This window comes from Astatotilapia calliptera, chromosome 23 (genome assembly GCF_964374335.1).
Source record: "Astatotilapia calliptera chromosome 23, fAstCal68.1, whole genome shotgun sequence".
NCBI lineage: Eukaryota > Metazoa > Chordata > Actinopteri > Cichliformes > Cichlidae > Astatotilapia > Astatotilapia calliptera.
In genome coordinates this window covers 21,438,375-21,455,155 of record NC_137443.1, presented here as the reverse complement: position 1 = coordinate 21,455,155, position 16,781 = coordinate 21,438,375, and the positions used below count along the sequence as shown (strand labels likewise).

The following is a 16,781-nucleotide window of genomic DNA, read 5'->3' as shown; positions in this document are numbered from 1 at the left end:
TTTGACTTCTGACTCTTCACTGAGTCTCTTAACCCGTAGTTGGAATTAAACTGTGTTGGACTGCAAGAAGTGATCGTAATACACAAATCAAAGCTCACTATATCATCTATAGTTTCGTGAATTTGGGGAAATATCATCAAATATTTCCTTGAAGAAGAAAAAGTTGTGAATGATCTGTGAATGAAGGTGCTGCTATAAAATCTGAACATAAACCATCAGCTAGTTCCACTTGGTGCTGTGATTGGCTCAAAGCCAAGCACCATTCGTTAGTCACCCACGAAGGGGTGAGATAATCTCACAGAGCACCAAGCAAACATGTCAGAGGATTTTACGATGAGCAGCAGCTCACTTCACGAGATTTTTGTCTTTTCGCAAACTCTCGCTATTCACGACTCAATCTGCTCCACTGCCACAAGGAAGGGGGGACTCGGGGGTCACCATGGGGGTCAGTTTGTGGGTTAAAGGGGTTAGAGGATAAGGAGGTGGGGGTCTTAGCTCGCATGTCATCAAAGTTTATTTGACTACTGACCTTTCCACCACTGCTATTCAGAGCTGCTGCGTGGTTTAAAAAGTTGGAACAATACAACTTTATCTTCAAAGCTGAGATGGAGATGAAGAGGACTCTTAATTCAGCTTCTATAGTGTGACTGGGATTTTCCTTTAAGGAGGAAAAAACTAAACATCTGGGAACCTGATTTCCTCCTTCTGTTTCTTTAATAAGCCTGGCAGATCAGATTGGACTGGATCCAAAACCAGCAGAAGTAAATCTGGTGTCAAACAATGGGCACCACTGGCAACAATCCCATGCATTTAAAGATGAAAATACGGATAGAAAGCGATTTACATGACACGAAAGAGGGTCAGTGTAAATTAATTACACAGACATCTGATCATTTAAGTTGTTTATAAATTTAGAAACCTGATAAGAGTTTGCCACATGCCACCTACTCAACAAGAGCCAAAACAGGTAATCAGTTAGTACTATGCTGGTATATCGTTCTAAAAAGACATTTTTGGTCTTTTAATATAAAACAAAGCAATATAAGTTAAATAACTTCATTTTCAAATTACTTTATCAGATGATGTTATGCACTAAACGTCGCTAGACTGGTGAGGCTAACTGACAGTTAGCTGGCTAAATGGTATAGCTTATTAATATTAGTATATTTGCTTATTTTATTAGCAAAACCGTATCACAGTAGAAATGCTAGTTCAGGACTAGCTTGCATCAAAACCACAACAAATCTTTGGATTAATTCAGTTTTTTTTTTTAAATGAGTCTACGTATCAAGAATTGACTGAAAGTCGTGTAAAGAAACCAATGAAAAATTCTCTCAGCTTAATTATTCAGGTTCATAATGTTTTTCTGACAACTTAAAATTGCTGATTTTTTTCAGTGCTAAAATGCACTGTTAATAAATAAAAATTAAAAAATAAAATAAAATAAGATAAAATAATTAAAATAAAATAAGATTAACTTTATCATTAAATGTATATACTGTAAGTTGTTTTAAGTCTTTTGCTTGTAAGCTTTTTACATTGCAGTATTGCAGTATTGCAGTATTGCATTGTAGTTCTGTTACTGTTTTGGAGCAACTGTAACCCACATAATTTCTTGAGGGATTAATAAAGTATTCTGATTCTGATTATTTCCACTAAAGTACATTTTCTGAAAACCCTAATGTTTTTACATGGTAAACTGACATATGCAGATTTGGTCCCTAATAGAGTCTTTGGTCCTGCCCCATGTATAATATCTTCTGTATCTTTTTAATGATTTAGTGGCAGTTTCAGAAGACAGACCTCTGACCTTTTGGCTCCAACAACAATCTGGCTGCTGTAGGTTGCAGACTTTGATAAACCTTCAGTTCACTGAGTTTGTCAGTGACCAAAAGTCAATTTACTGCCTCTAGTGAAAAAGCAGGTAGTCTGACTGACAGGTGTGCCTGCTGTCTTCAGGATGAATCAGTGTAACAGGTGTGAGAGGACAGCAGTGGAGCCTCATGGGAAGCTCCTCACCACACACAAACCTCTTTTAGTTGAGGTGATAAATGAGGCACGTAATGGCAGCCTTTCACGCCTACAGCCCTCTGATGTGTCCTCGCAAATCATTATTAGTCAAGCTTAACATTTACTGTTCACACATTTAGCTGTGTAGGCCTCTCAGAAAACATTCGTCTCTAAGAGTCACAGTTCTTGGCCTAAAAAGGGGATTAATTACTTGGGAAATTGTTGTAAAGACACAAAGGCAGAAATACCAATTGCTAAACTTACAAATATGACAGTTATTTAATTTTATAATGTAAACTTCTAACATGATTCAGAATTTTCAACAATACATTAAAAAAAAGGAAATAGAAATGCATAAGAGGAACTGACAGCATGGTAGCTGTAGGCTGCGCCAACCTGAGGTGTAGTTACACTTTCAGGGGCGTGCATGTCGGGTTAATCTAGATCTATGTAACACTGTAGGGTTTCAGGAGGGCTAACAATGTCCGTACAGTATAGATTCAACACATTAGTCTGTCAGTCACCAGCTAACACCACCTAACTTGATTGGTAAAACAAATATACCTGCTAATTAATTGTGAGCATCAGACTAATAACTTATTCAAATTTCACTTAAATAAAACCTGAACTGAACTTTTTTCCCTGCGCAGTTCCAAAGATACAATTAGTTCGTTTCATAGTGACACAAGTTGCAAAAGTGACCATATTAGGAAAAAAGGGACATTATCAGCTAATGCTTGCTAGCTTTGTTAGCTAATTGGTGTTGAATGACAGATTAATAAAATACCAAAATTTCACTCACTAAACTTTAACCAAAATCCTTTTTTTCCATTTAATTTTTTATATCAGGTCTATCTCTTGCTAGCTTAGTAGCATCTGTAAATGCAAAAGTGGCCATATTTGGATGACATGATGGAGTCATCAGGTGATGCCAGCTATTTATTGGCTAAGAAGTGCTGAAGAACTGCCAAAGCACTAATTTTCTTGATAAAAGATGAGCTTGCACCCTACCATTTTTTCTCTTTAGCTCTAAAGACATACGATCAACTTGACTTGCTTTACTAGCTAATAACTTATAGCTAGTAAAGTTAGCTAATAACGTTATCTAGCACGATTTCTGTTGTGTAGCTGGAGGTCACATATGTTTGTTTTTTTAATTCCTCAAAAAGTCTACAAAGTAAACTATGGTGAAAATTAAATGGCGAGCATGGCAGTGAGCAAAAGCATCAGTGAATTTACTCGTGGGAGTATCTAACAACCACGTTAGCAAGTCAACAGTTCAGTCAGTGAGGTAATTAAGCGTGGCCTCCCACTGTTGTCTGTCGGTCTTTTCAAAAACCTCACAATGATTCATTTGAGTGGAAAAGCTCAGAAAGAGAGCCCTGCAATGGGGTTATTTAACGGAACAACAGCTTCAGAGCGTCCCTCCCCCGATTTCTGCAGAGTCATTGTGAGGAAATCAGCGGCTGTTTATCCTGCCAAGTCATCCTTTTCCCGTCACTCTAAATCACAAACACAGCAGTTTGTTTAACTAACACATCTGACTTTAATTTTTATGGCTTTCCTGGTCGCAAACGTACAGTTTTTAACTGTGCAATCATGCACAGTCTGCACAACCTGTGTTTTTTTTTCTTTCTGTGCTTGCCTCCGCTCTGAAATTTCAAAGCAAGTCACCTGAGAGAAACACCTTTGCCACTGTGTAAATTAACTAACAGCCGCTGACACACAGGATATATCTTCCTCCTGTGGAGGGCCACGACTTCTAGAAATCAAAGGGCCTGCAGTGGAAGGGTATTCCCTGCGTCCGGGAAACAAATGCCTCTCCTTTCTAGGTGTACTCGAGTACAGTTTGGCTCATCAGCCAGCGTCTGCCTGAATTATTAGAGCAGCTCTTGTCAGGCAAACAAATGACTCTGTCTCGACTCAAAAGGTCACAGCGCAGTGGAGTAAAATCACAGAGCACGCAGTCAATTCCTCGGAGCGGTACCCCCTTTTCCAAGGGCCACTTGCTGGAATTTATGGCTGGGGCCTACACCTATTCTCCCTTGAATAATAGCTATCCCGTAAAAGAAGCCGGGGTCGGTGGCAAGTCTAAAATAAAATAAATAGAAGGGGTGGTTGTTTACTGTGTGAAAGCACAAACAGAGGCTAACGGTGACATGTGGATTTATACCGAGGAAACGTCCCCCGCGAGGCCCCCATTTGTCCCTCAGCTGATGGTAAACAGACTCGGACCATCAGCCAGGCTGGATGTTTCTCCGTGAGATTCCCCTCAGAGGAGGATGTTCAATATCCTGTGGCTGATCTCCTCCTGCCCTCGCCAACAGCAAACAGATGTGGCGGCCGAGTTCAGAGGAGAAAGCAGCACGGCGGGATGAATGGATGCCTCCCACCTGAGTGCCATGGCATGCCCTGACCTCACTTTTATGTTGTTTTTGAGGCAGCCCAGAGCTTTCTGCGAGGCTCGTAGGAATTCAGAGCACTCATGTTATTTCAAAGCTGGAAATAAAACCCACATTTTACCTGAAAGAAAATGTTTTAAATAGGTACGAAAAAAATCATACATATACACCAAGAAGGAGATGTTTCATACACTACAACCAGGAGTTTGGACCAGCCGCCTGTGCCACATGGTGATATGAGCACTGAAAGTTTAACAAAAAGGCTCTCTCTGAAGTTTTGGTTTTAGTTTCTTTGTAGAGCCTAAATGTGTTTGTCAACCATTAAACCATTAAATTTAAAATATTTCCATTTCCTGTACTACTGTTGAAAAATGCTGGAAATGTAATTAAAAAGCATCAAATTTGAACCCATCACTACGAGGGCCTGTACCTGGGAAAATGTTTTAAGTAAAGCTACCAATTAAAATATCAAAATAAAACTTTAGAGACATTTAACCAGAATTTTTAAACTCATTTACCAAGATGTCCCCATGTTTTGTTACCTTTTTCATTTTTTGTGGCATTTTTATTAAAATGCTTATTTATTATAAATAAATACAAACTGCCATTTCATAATATTTTATTACAATTTGATACAAATTTAAATATTTATAGATTTTCTAATTCTAACAGTTTATCTTAACTAAACCATAATTTAGTTTTACTTATAACACAAGAATATTATAGAACACAAGTTTGAAATTCTTCTTTTAATCTTACTCAAAATTGTATTTTAATATACTATATTTCTAATAAAAAAAATGTATGAATTATTTTTAATCTGTGTTTTTTGACAGTAGAGCTTTGTGATACCTGACTGGTGTTTTGTATTCTCCTTACCTGTTCTGTTTGAAATTCTTTATTATTTATTTTTAGTCTTCTAAATCTCCTCAATAATTCAATAATAACAAAACTCACGCAGTCATCTCAGACACAGAAGTGAAAATGAAACACATAAACAGGGTTAATGTGTTATTTACTTTATCAATTAGATGATTAATCAGGAAGATATTTCTTTCAGCTTGTACATGTGAGAAATTCCGTTTTATTGTTATTGAATGTATTTGCATTCATTTCGATAAAGAAGCAGAGCTTAGATGTTCTCACTTCTTTCCCTACGTTTAAATGATTAATCTGGATTTTAAAGGGTCAGACACTTCCAGCTGACATTAACTGAAATTTTAATTTTTAATTGTAATACCAAAAACATTAAACATCAAAGTTGAAAAACAAATGCTCAGATATCCTGTTTGATAGTTCTGTCTCCAGAGCAGGGATTATCTATCAGTTCTGCCTTACAGTGGATCTATTCTGCTCATTTGCAAAATAGATCCACTGAATAGCTTTGCATGATTCACAGCTTAAAATAATACTGCTGTGTCCCTAATGTTTTGGTAAATTACTGGATCAAGTCACAGTTTACTTGAGTCCTGCACGTGTTTCAGGTTTGATTCCTGACACTTAATCCCGTTACCGTGAGTAAAACACCTAAAGTGTCTCCCTTCTCCTTCTTCTCTGCCTCTTTTTTATTAGGTTACACTCTGAAGGACCGCCTGAGCGTGCCGATGGCGTCGAGTCCACGCTGACCAATCGCTTTGATCCCTGACCCCCAGCCAAATGGTCCGTCTACAGCCCGGCCTCTTGCTGTTTTACAGCCTCACTTTGGACCGCAGACTTCCTCCTCGCTGCCTGGGTGGATCTACAGTAAATCCTAAACTTTGGTGATTCTGGAACAGGTCTAGTATTTTCCATAGTGACACACAATTGCTGCACAGCTCAATAAATAACTAATATAACAGTTACATTATCTACACCAAACACAGATTTGGTTGGATATATCATGGATATTACAGCAGTACAGATTTACATCAAACTAAAGGCCTCATAGCCTGAATGATGAATCATAATTTCTTTGTTGACTAGAGTCTGAATAAGTCTGTTTTTGCTGTTTTGAATGAGCAGTTATTTATTTTAATTACATTTTTACTCATTGAGCTCCTTTATTTGATTTTTACTTCATGTTTTATTTAACTGAGCTCCTTTCTTTTAAGTAGTTTTTACATCATTCACCTTTTTTTGCTTATCTTATCTTATAAGCTGAGCGAGTGTCTGTGCATCTGCAAGCTGCTTTGCAACCCACACCCATCCCCACCTCATCCTCAAATGCACTTTCTGACATCCGACACCACCTCCATTGTCAAGTTTGCTGACGACACTGCTGTTGTGGGCCTGATCTCCGACAACGTCGAGACGGCCTACCTGGAGGAGATTAGGAACCTGGAGACCTGGTGCCAGGAGAATAACCTCCTCCTAAACATCAGCAAGACTAAGGAGCTGATCGTGGACTTCACTACAAAGCAGGCGAGGAACTACAAACCCCTCATCATCAGTGGCACGCCAGTGGAGAGAGTGGACAGTTTCCGATACCTGGGTGTCCACATCACTCAGGACCTGTCATGGTCCTGTCACATCAACACCCTGGTTAAGAAAGCCCGTCAGCGTCTCTTCTTCCTCAGAAGACTTAGAGACTTCCATCTGCCACTGAAGGTGCTCAAGAACTTCTACTCCTGCACCATCGAGAGCGTCCTGACGTCAAACATCTGCACCTGGTTTGGGAACAGCACCAAGCAGGACAGACGAGATCTGCAAAGGGTGGTGCGCTCGGCAGAACGCATCATTCAATCAGAGCTCCCTGACCTGCTGTCCATCTACACCAAGCGGTGCAAGTCCAAAGCTAGGAAGATTATGATGGACCTCTCCCATCCCAACAATGGACTCTTCTCACTGTTGAGGTCTGGGAAGCGCTTCCGCTCCCTTAAGGCCAAAACAGAGAGAATGAGGAGGAGCTTCTTCCCCCAGGCTATTCGGGGCCTGAACCAGGTGTAGGACTGGACTCTCCCACTCGTCACCACACGCACCACCACACATTTCCTATAATCCTATAATTCCTATAATTTATAATCCTTATCTTTATAATCTCTTCTGCTATCTGCACATTCTTTACTGTAAATTCCGAAGTTAATTTGTAAATTTTTGTAGTAAATTGTAAATATTGTAAAACTTTTCTTCTGTCATTTAATGGTCGGGCATTGTACAGCTACAAGCATTTCACCCCCATGTCATACTGTGTATGGTTGTGTGTGTGTGACAAATAAAATTTGAATTTGAATTTGAATTTGAATTTATTTGTCCATAAACGGTCATGTTGAGGTTGACAACCCAACCAAATAAATAAATACTACTGATGGAAACAGCACCCTTATTTTGACTCCAGATGTTGTTACTGAACTCTTTTAAACTGCATTCTTACATTTTCATTCTTAGAGTTAGTGTTAGAAGTAGTAACTGTTCAATACTGTGACATGATAGCGAGGAAACTGCTGTGTGACCAGAGCAACCTGCAATAGAGCTGGAGGACAGGATGTTAAAAAGGATCCAGTGAACTTCAGACAAGAACTCGTTTTGTGTGTGGATGCTTCTCATTTCATAAAGATGTTTTTTATTAAATAAAAAAAAGTGGAAGTGTAAATCCAATCAGATTAAATAAATTCAGTGTGTTTTTCCCAAAAAGGAGAAAAGTCTTCACAGTTGAATTATTTAAGTGTTATGAAGGCAACTTTTGACCCACATGAACTTTCAGGTTTATGTCCACAAAGATCACAGCAGGAAAAGGTTATTCATGTACATAAGTTTCTCTTTTGCTGCATCTTTAAAAGGCACAGATTACCTGTTAGCAGTGGTCATGGCAGGCTTAAGGTAAACTCAGACGACGACGCTGATGATGATGATGGTTTCCCTGTCAGCTTCTCTCTCCTTACGCTTGGTTTAACTTTTGTTGGTCAGGTTCACTTTCACTAACAGTAACATAACATGTTTTTGACAACTTGATTATTCTTATTTGACTTTTCTAGTGTCTAACTTCTGCACTCTGTGTGTGAGGAGGTGTCGTCACAGTGACAGGAGAAAGTAACGCACTGCAGCTTAAGAAAACACCAGCCATCAGAAAAGTGCAGCAAACCTAACAAAACACAACACAACCGTTTTTGGGGAGACAATAAGCTGACGGACCAGCTGTGGAAGTGACAAGCTAACAGTAAACGGCTACAACACTGATGAATCTTCTGCTCCTCATAAGTTTTGGTTTCTGTCACTTCTGTGTCCCCAGAATCATTCATTTTTGTTTCCTAATACAGTAAATTCAGATTCAGTAGATTCTTATTATTTTATGTATTTGTTAGGAAAGCTGTTTTAAGTCAATCCTGATGTGATAACACACATAAGAAGTGTCCCTGCCACAGCAAGAATTAAAGCTTAATCATATGGTAAATGGTAAATGAACTGGTTCTCACATAGCGCTTTTCTACTCAATATACTGAAAAGCACCTGAATCCAAAGTATCGGTATTAAAGAAGAACTAGAAGTAGTTGGGTAAATGCCTCTTTAATCGGCTCCTGCTGAACCAATGATCGAGGATGAGCTGTTGAGTTTATATGCCGGTAAAGGTGCACATCACTGCCATCCTACAAGCTGAATGACAACATTTGCAAACTTTAAGACCTTTAAAATGGTGTCGACTGCACGGTTTGGAGTTTGATGTGGTAGCGGTGCAAAGTGCTGCATGTTTAGTGCTCTCCCCAAAGAGTTTCAATTGACACCTCCTTCTGATGCTTTTGCTGCGTAGTAGACATGATTAGTAAATAGGAAAGTTCATCAGTTTTTATCTATTCAGAGCTAATGGGCCTTTAGTGAATGTGAACCAGGCATCATCCTGAGAGGAGATTTTTGGTCGTTTGGTCAGAGCAGAGCTGATACCTGCAGAGCCTCCTGGGAGATGAAGTCTATCCCCGACCCCTCACAGGTTCCTGTCTCAGAGTTTTGGGCGTGTCCGGGGGGGTCGGCAATCATGTACAAACGCTACTGAGGGGTGACTGATTGCTAAAGAATCCCAGAAGCCCTGCGGGGACGCCATGTGTTAAAGAAGTTGGAGAAGTATTTAAAAGAAAGTGGTTTTTTCTGTCAGCTGATGTAGTTTGGCAGCTTTTCAGAGCTCGTTTTAAGGCGAGGAAGGATGCAGCGTTTCCTTAACGTGTCAGCGCGTCATGGCGGGTGTCTATCCGCGCAGCGAGGAGCATCCTTCACATCCGCCCTTCAGATCAGCTCGCTGTCCCTGCAGGAGTTAATTATAAGAAGCATCAAAGCTGATCCTGAAAAGCAAAGAGGAGGAACTACAGGCCCCCGGCGGACCACGGCAACCTTTGATTTCTGCCGGTCCTCCGAGTGTTTTTCTACATGTGCGTGCTGTCAACACGTTCTGTGACGGCTGCGTTTCCTCTGTTGGAGGAAGTTTTCTCGTGTCGTGGAGGAGCAGCGGGGCGAGCTTCAGAGTCAATGTTTGTAGATCTGAAAGCGACTGAGAGACTCTTTATTCCTGCAGCTTGTCCCCACGAGCGGCTGAATAATCCTCCCCTCGTTTGACCCGCTGGGGCCGGCAAGGAAAGCAAACAGCCACTTAAAACCAGCAGAGAGAGTGAGCAGAGGAGGGTCAACTAAAACCTGAGCACAGTTTACCTTTCGAGGGTTAACTGTTGCCTGAGACAAGTTCTCAGAGACTGAAAAGATGTTTCATTTTCTCTGAACAACGATCTAAAACCCAAACATTGTCCGTTTCTGGTTATTGAAAACATGAGCGAAGCTGATCACATCCAAAACAAGTTCTTCTCTGCAACGAAAACAAACGAAAAACCAAAGGTTTGAATTGTTCATCAGACTGTTTAATCAGCGTCCTCCAAAGTCCTTGCAGCCTAAAAACCACCAAACAGCTCCGAAAGGAAAAACTGAAAGGAAGCTCTGTCCACGGATTCTTCATCATTCTGGCTTTAAATGTTTAATGTGACTGATGAATCAAGATAACTAAGTGGACATATTTATGGGGAAAGGCCACCATAAACTTAAAGGGACAAGAAAAGCAGGTAAAGCTGTTTATTGATGAGTCAGGTAGTGATTTTCAGGGAAAAATGACACAAAAATCTGTACAATCTCAGAAGGTTTTAGGGACTTTGGGGCAAAGAAAGGCTGTTCAAATGCTTTAAGTAAATTTACAGATAAATTAGGGGTAGAAATGATTATTAGGTCAGAAAGAAGGTGCAGGTTAATTAGAGTTTCTAAGGCCTGTGACGTGGACGTTTCTCTTCTCTCGGTTTCTTTTTCGGTCTTTTGAAATCTGCTCTCAGGAGTCCTTTTGTTTTTCTCTAAAGCACAGAGAAATAAATCTCCGACTGCGCAAAAACATGCTGTATCTGAACGTTGTGGACGTGTCGGTGAAGCTGCTGGAATCTGTTTAATGATTTCTGTTTTCAGGGGAAAATGACACAAAAAAGCCTGAACATGTGCCGCTTTCATGAAGCAGAAATGACAGAGCAGGTCTTTTAGCAAAAATATGTGAAACAGAAGCCGACCGCTTTCAGTTAATAAACAGATTTCAGCTTCAGCGACAGATCCAGATGTTTAGAACAGCTGAGAATCAGCGCGGTTCCTTTTCAGCCCGAACTGCTTCAGTCCTTCAACATGAAGTCAAAGCACCAAAGAAAATCAGCGGACGGAGCTTCACGTCAGCTTTAATTAATAAAGATGGGAAAATCTTTGAGTTCCTCTGCGGCTTTTAGGTTTTATACGACTTTATTTATTTTCCCTTAAACTCCTGAAGTGTTTCAATTGGACTGAAACCCAAAAGGAGACAGAGAGAGGCAGAAGGAGAAGCAGGCTTTATCTTCACCTTCAGCCCCTTGTTAAATCCTACAAAAAAAACAATCATTGCATTGCTGATTTCTCTGCACTTTCAACATTTTAATCTCAGTTAATTCACAACACACTGATTTTATTTTTCCAACACACTCCTAAAAAAGTCCTGCTCAGATTGCTCTCATTTAGGAAGAAGGAAAGCAGCAAATATTATCCTGGAACAAAACAACAACTCCCGACTCATCAGTGAACGGCTTTAGCGACACATCTGGATGTTGTTCTCACTTTAGAGCGTGACCTTTGATTCAGGTGGGAAACATCTGCAGCAGCTGAGAATCTGAGCGTTTTGAAGACGGCTGCTAACCGGTGCAAATATTCGCTCAAAATAACAAAAAGTTTCAAGCTCAAATCATACAGGATGCAAAGATGGAAGATTTGCTTCTTTTCTCAAAAGAGAAAGAACTTTTTTTCTGTGTCTGAAACAAGCAGGAGCTGTAAATCTGTGTGTTTAGTTTGGTGTTCAGACAATTAAAAAAGTCTCTTTTCAGGCATTTTTCACTTTTAAACACTCAAATGTGTTTTTTTCAGCTCTCGGGGCTCCCTCTTTCCTAGGACAGAGGTCAGGTTGTCCACAGTGTGTTTTTTTCTGTGCTAAACGGTGAATCTGCTTCTCTCCCTCCAATTCCCTCCTCTGCTTTTCATCCCACTGAAACCCACCAGGAGCGATGCCCCGGGGCCACACGGCGTAATTGCTGCGGACTTGTTGTTTTGTGGGATAAGAGACTTTTGAGTCCTCACAGCGGGGCGTTTCTCTCCCCCCCTCTCTCGCTCGCCTCAATCTTTTTCTCCCCCCCTCCTCCTTCCCGAATCCCTCGTTTTCCCCCAGTTTTCTCTTTCACTTCTTCCAGCCTCAGTCAGGATGAAAGTGGACGTCCCCGTCCGCCGTCGCCCATGCCCATGTCATCCTGAATAAAGGGGGGCCCTCCATTATTTTCTCCCATCTCTGCACCCCTTCCTCCTCCTCCTCCTCCTCCTCCTCCTCCCTGACTGCTGGAACTCTTCATCCTGCACAATGGAAATGCACTAAAACTTTTTTTTCTGATGCAAATTAATGCAACCGGCCTTTCAGGATTCAAATTAAAAAAAAAAATCTGCTGTGGACTGGAGCTGAGGGAGGAAAGGAGGTGTCAGTGCGCCTCATGTTTGTCTGAGGCCTTCAGGAAGCCTCCATCAGAACAGCTTTTAAATTCATCTGATTTTGAGGCTGTAAAAAGTGACAGTAATGTAAAGGAAAAGCTCAGAGAGCATCTTAAATATCAGGTTGCACATTCCTGGAATTCCTGCTTCCTTGCAAACCTTCAAACATCACCTGGAATAAAAGCTCCCAAAGTGTCTTCTTCTCCCGTTTCTCACCTCCTCTTGTGCCAGAAAACGATCAAGTATTAAAATCAGATGATTTTTTTAAAGCAAATTTAAGTAAAAATACTCTGAAATTAATTTTAAAAAATATAACTGATAGAAAATAAAGCAAGTGTGATATTTAAACTCAATTATTTAAACTGATTTAAAAGTTGCAGACTGCGCTCTGCTCGGAGTTTCTAATGTTTCCGTAAGCACATGGCCGACCAGCGGAGACTCACCCGACCTTCTCCTCAGTCTTCTGCTCTCTCCTTCTGTCCTTCCACTCAAACTTTTCCTCTCATCTAAGACCCACAAAGCTTGAAATCCATGTGCGGTGCACGCAGACACGCGGAGGAGTGCGCGCCTCGGGTGGAAAAGTATCCGCAGAAAGATGTCCGAGCGCACAGCCTGAGTGGGACTCGGAGCAGCAGAGGAAGACTCCGATCAGCTCTCCACGCCAAAGTTTGGAAGAGAGGAGGAACTTTTTTTCCTGTCCGGGGATGCTGCGGAGCGTCACTCTGGATGGCTTCACCGCCCTCCCCTCTCTCTCTCTCCTCTCTCTCTCCTCCCTCTCTCTCTCTCTCTCTCTCTGATGGGACGGACAGACCTCCTCTTCATCACCTCAGAGGAGAGGAGTGACTCTGACTCCGCGCACACAGCAAACCTCAGAACTTCCCAATAACTCAGACTGAAACAGAGAGATTCAGGTTACCTCAGAGGCATTACCGGCTCACTTTACCCCGTCAGTTCATCAGTTTGATGTTTAATATTAGTGCAAAACTGTGTGTGTGTGTGTGTGTGTGTGTGTGTGTGTGTGTGTGTGTGTGTGTGTGTGTGTGTGTGTGTGTGTGTGTGTGTGTGTGTGTCCTATTTAAAGCCACTCAGCGCGTCTCCGCATAATTGAGGTTTGCGAACACGATCTCAGTTTTTAAAGGTGAATATTTCAAACACACTCCGAGTGTTTCTGTGAAAAAGAAGGATTAAAAAAACTGCCTGTGTTAATTTAACTGTGTGTGTGTGTTCTGTCTTCAAAGCTGGACTCAGGCTCCTGACTGAGAGTTTTACTTAAACTTAGTTTTCCTGAAAGCGCAGTAAGCGGAAGGAGAACACGCACAGGTGCATTTCAGAGTGATACTGACACCTCGCGGTGGCTGCCTTCCACTGCACGACGAGTGTCGCTCATAACAGACGCATGAACATGAAGACAGTAAAATGTAGTGAATAAATAAACAAAATAAATGAAATGACTTTCTCTTTGTTAGACACATAATTATAGAAGAATAGAATAGAATAGAATTTCCCTTTATTATCAATGTATATGTGCTCCGTGCCAAATGTAAAGGAGTAGAAAAAAAATTAAACATAGATGAAATAAAATAACCTTCTCATATCAAAGACACACAGATATTAAATAATTATGAATGAATGTATTGATTAATAATTAATTAACTATTTAATTAATCAATTTAAATGACTTTCTGATTAAAAGACACCGAAATATTAAATAAAACTATTGTATTATCATATAGTTAAAGTTAAATCACTGTGACTTTAATCTTGGGCATAACAGTAACAACAAATCTATGTTGTACATATATTAATAATGATGACAACAGTGGTTTATTATTGTGTAATCATCTTAACAGTGAATTCATATTTTTATTTTTGCATTTAGTACTTTATTGATAATGACTATTATAATTATTATGTACTATTTTTTATTATACATTTCATTTTATTGCTACTCTTAATAGTAGTAGTAGTAGTATTGTTATCCAGCAGAGGCTCTAATTGTTTTATGTGTACACTTTTTATTTTGTTTAATAATAATTATTACTATTTTTAAAGATGTACTGTGTTTTATAATCACACAGTTTGATTTGTTAAACATTATTGCTATTCTGTATTTTGTATATGAATAACAGCAACAATAATAGTATTTTAGTTTATAATGCAATCATAACGCAAATTTGTATTTTCTTTTAATATTTTAATAGTATTGAGTATTATTAGAGTACACATTCAATAATTCTTACATGTTTTACACCATTTTAATAGAAAAAAAATATAAAGTTAGGAGGAATGCAGACAGTTTTGGATTACATGGAGATTTCTGCAAAGACAGAAAAAAATTAAAGTGTATTAATTAATTTTATAAATGACTGACACACAGCAAACAGGAAGTAAAGCAGAGGCGCTGAGGTATCTGACCTTAAACAGACAAGTATGAACCCCACGTGTCCTTCAACATGACTGTTCTTCACGGACACTCATTTTATCTTTACAAAATGCTGTGACCAACACTTGTGTTGTGACAGCGCCCCCCAGTGGATAAACTGTGTGACTACAACAAACACAAGGTGAATATATGGTGTTTCTGTCCTTCAGCTTATTGTTCATTGATGATAAAAGGCTAAAGCGAGTAATTCCCTACACCAAATGTGGTAAATGTGATTATGCATGACTTTGGGCGACTCTTGTCCACATACAGACATTTGATCAGACTCAGACTCAACATTATTGTCATTCAGCCATTGACATGATATGAACTAATCACAATTCTTTAGCTCTCGTTATTGCAGCTTATCACCGAACTAAAGTAAAAACAGAATAAATATTTGTACATCTTACAACACTAAGTACTAAATATGTTAAATAAAAATGAATCTAAATCTGCTGCCTGAAATCAGATCAAATCAGAAATATATTTTTACATATTGTAAATAAAGTCATGTTTCTAATCATTTTAAATACATTTCAGTTATTTAGTGAATGAAAAAATTGAAGAAATAAAAGTGACTGAAAATTTTATCAGTTATAATTGATAATAAATTAAAATGTCTGAATCTATCTACGTCTACCTATTTATGTTTCGTGTAGATAAATCCGTATTTTAGTAGGTAAACAGTAAGTGCATTAATAGAGAAATTAAAAGAGTAGAAAATACAATTGTATCAAATAAAAATATACATTTATAATACATTATAATTTCATCCATTTAAAAATATTATTTATGTTGAATTTCATGTTTTTTTCTTTTAAATGCATTTATTTTTTATTTATGGCAGTTTATGTCTTCTGTATGTATATATGGAAGATAAAAACTCTTCCACTGAGGAATCTCCTGAGCTTAACTGATTACAGCTCCACTGATGAGCCTCCGCAGTCCTCCAGATGCTTCCTGGGAAATGAAACATCCATCAGCTGTTGTACTCGGATTACTCTGCAGCCAGGTGTGAGGACCTGACAAAAAGCAGAGAAAGCAGAGATGTTTTTGTATTTCATCAAATTATCTCCACCTGCTGGTGAGTGTTGAGAACTTTAGTTTTATAAGAACCACACGGTTCTCCAGTTACTTGTTTACTACTGCTAGCTTTAATAATAATAATATTAATAATAATACATATTACTGTAAATAATAAATTATGATGGGTTAAACATGTGGTGTCACCTCCTGGCAGAAAATTGGACCATCTGCAGTCTGATCCTCGACTGCATCTGTGCGGCCAAATTAAATGAAAATAAAGCAGCTCAGTTCGTGACGGTTAAAAAAAAAGGTGATGTATCACTCGTATCACTTCCATATGGAGATAATCCTGCCTCACAGCAAAAATAATATTGAATATCTTTTCTTGTTTAAAGTAGAGCGTGAGAAATCTGCCTCCCATCTCCACACCTGATCCTGATGACTTCCACAGACGTTCCTGTGCTCGTCCCCAGAGCAGGAAGAAATCTGACTTTTCGGGGTTTAAAGTGAAGTGCGTCATAGTGGATGGAGGAGGCAAAGTTCACAGCTTTAGTCCATCAGCCTCTGAACATGTAACTGTTCACTGGAGATGTGTCGATCATCTCTGCTCTTTACTGGCTGTAAGTGTAAAAACAGGTCTAGACAGGTTTGGACATTTATACTGAAGGGGCTCTCCCAAAGTGTTCAGATGTATGAACATACAACATTTGGCGATAGGAAACATTAAAAAAACTAAATGAGATGAAAAACTTTCAAAATGTTTGGTTGGTTATTAAAACTTCTTCATCAAATACAGTTTACAAAACAATGCCAAATATATCATGAGCACATTTTCTTTTTAATTTGCTTTTTGTTAAAATGTACAAGAATCATTCACATCAAAAACACTGGAAACATACTTAACTGAAGAGACTTAACAGTAAGATTTAAAGACATTTTGGGGT

The 16,781-nt window shown here is 39.3% G+C and overlaps 1 protein-coding gene across 2 annotated transcripts in view; it reads right to left on the bottom strand.

The window, feature by feature from the left end:
- Positions 1 to 13,268, bottom strand: part of LOC113016477 (zinc finger protein GLI2-like) — a 93,901-nt gene extending 80,633 nt beyond the window's left edge. The window contains exon 1 of one of the 2 annotated variants that reach the window (XM_026159321.2): positions 12,830 to 13,268. The gene's annotated coding sequence lies outside the window, so the exon portion shown is untranslated. The remainder of the gene's footprint in view (positions 1 to 12,829) is intronic. The other variant, XM_026159322.2, reaches the window with a different exon arrangement.
- Between the last annotated feature and the right edge of the window lie 3,513 nt (positions 13,269 to 16,781).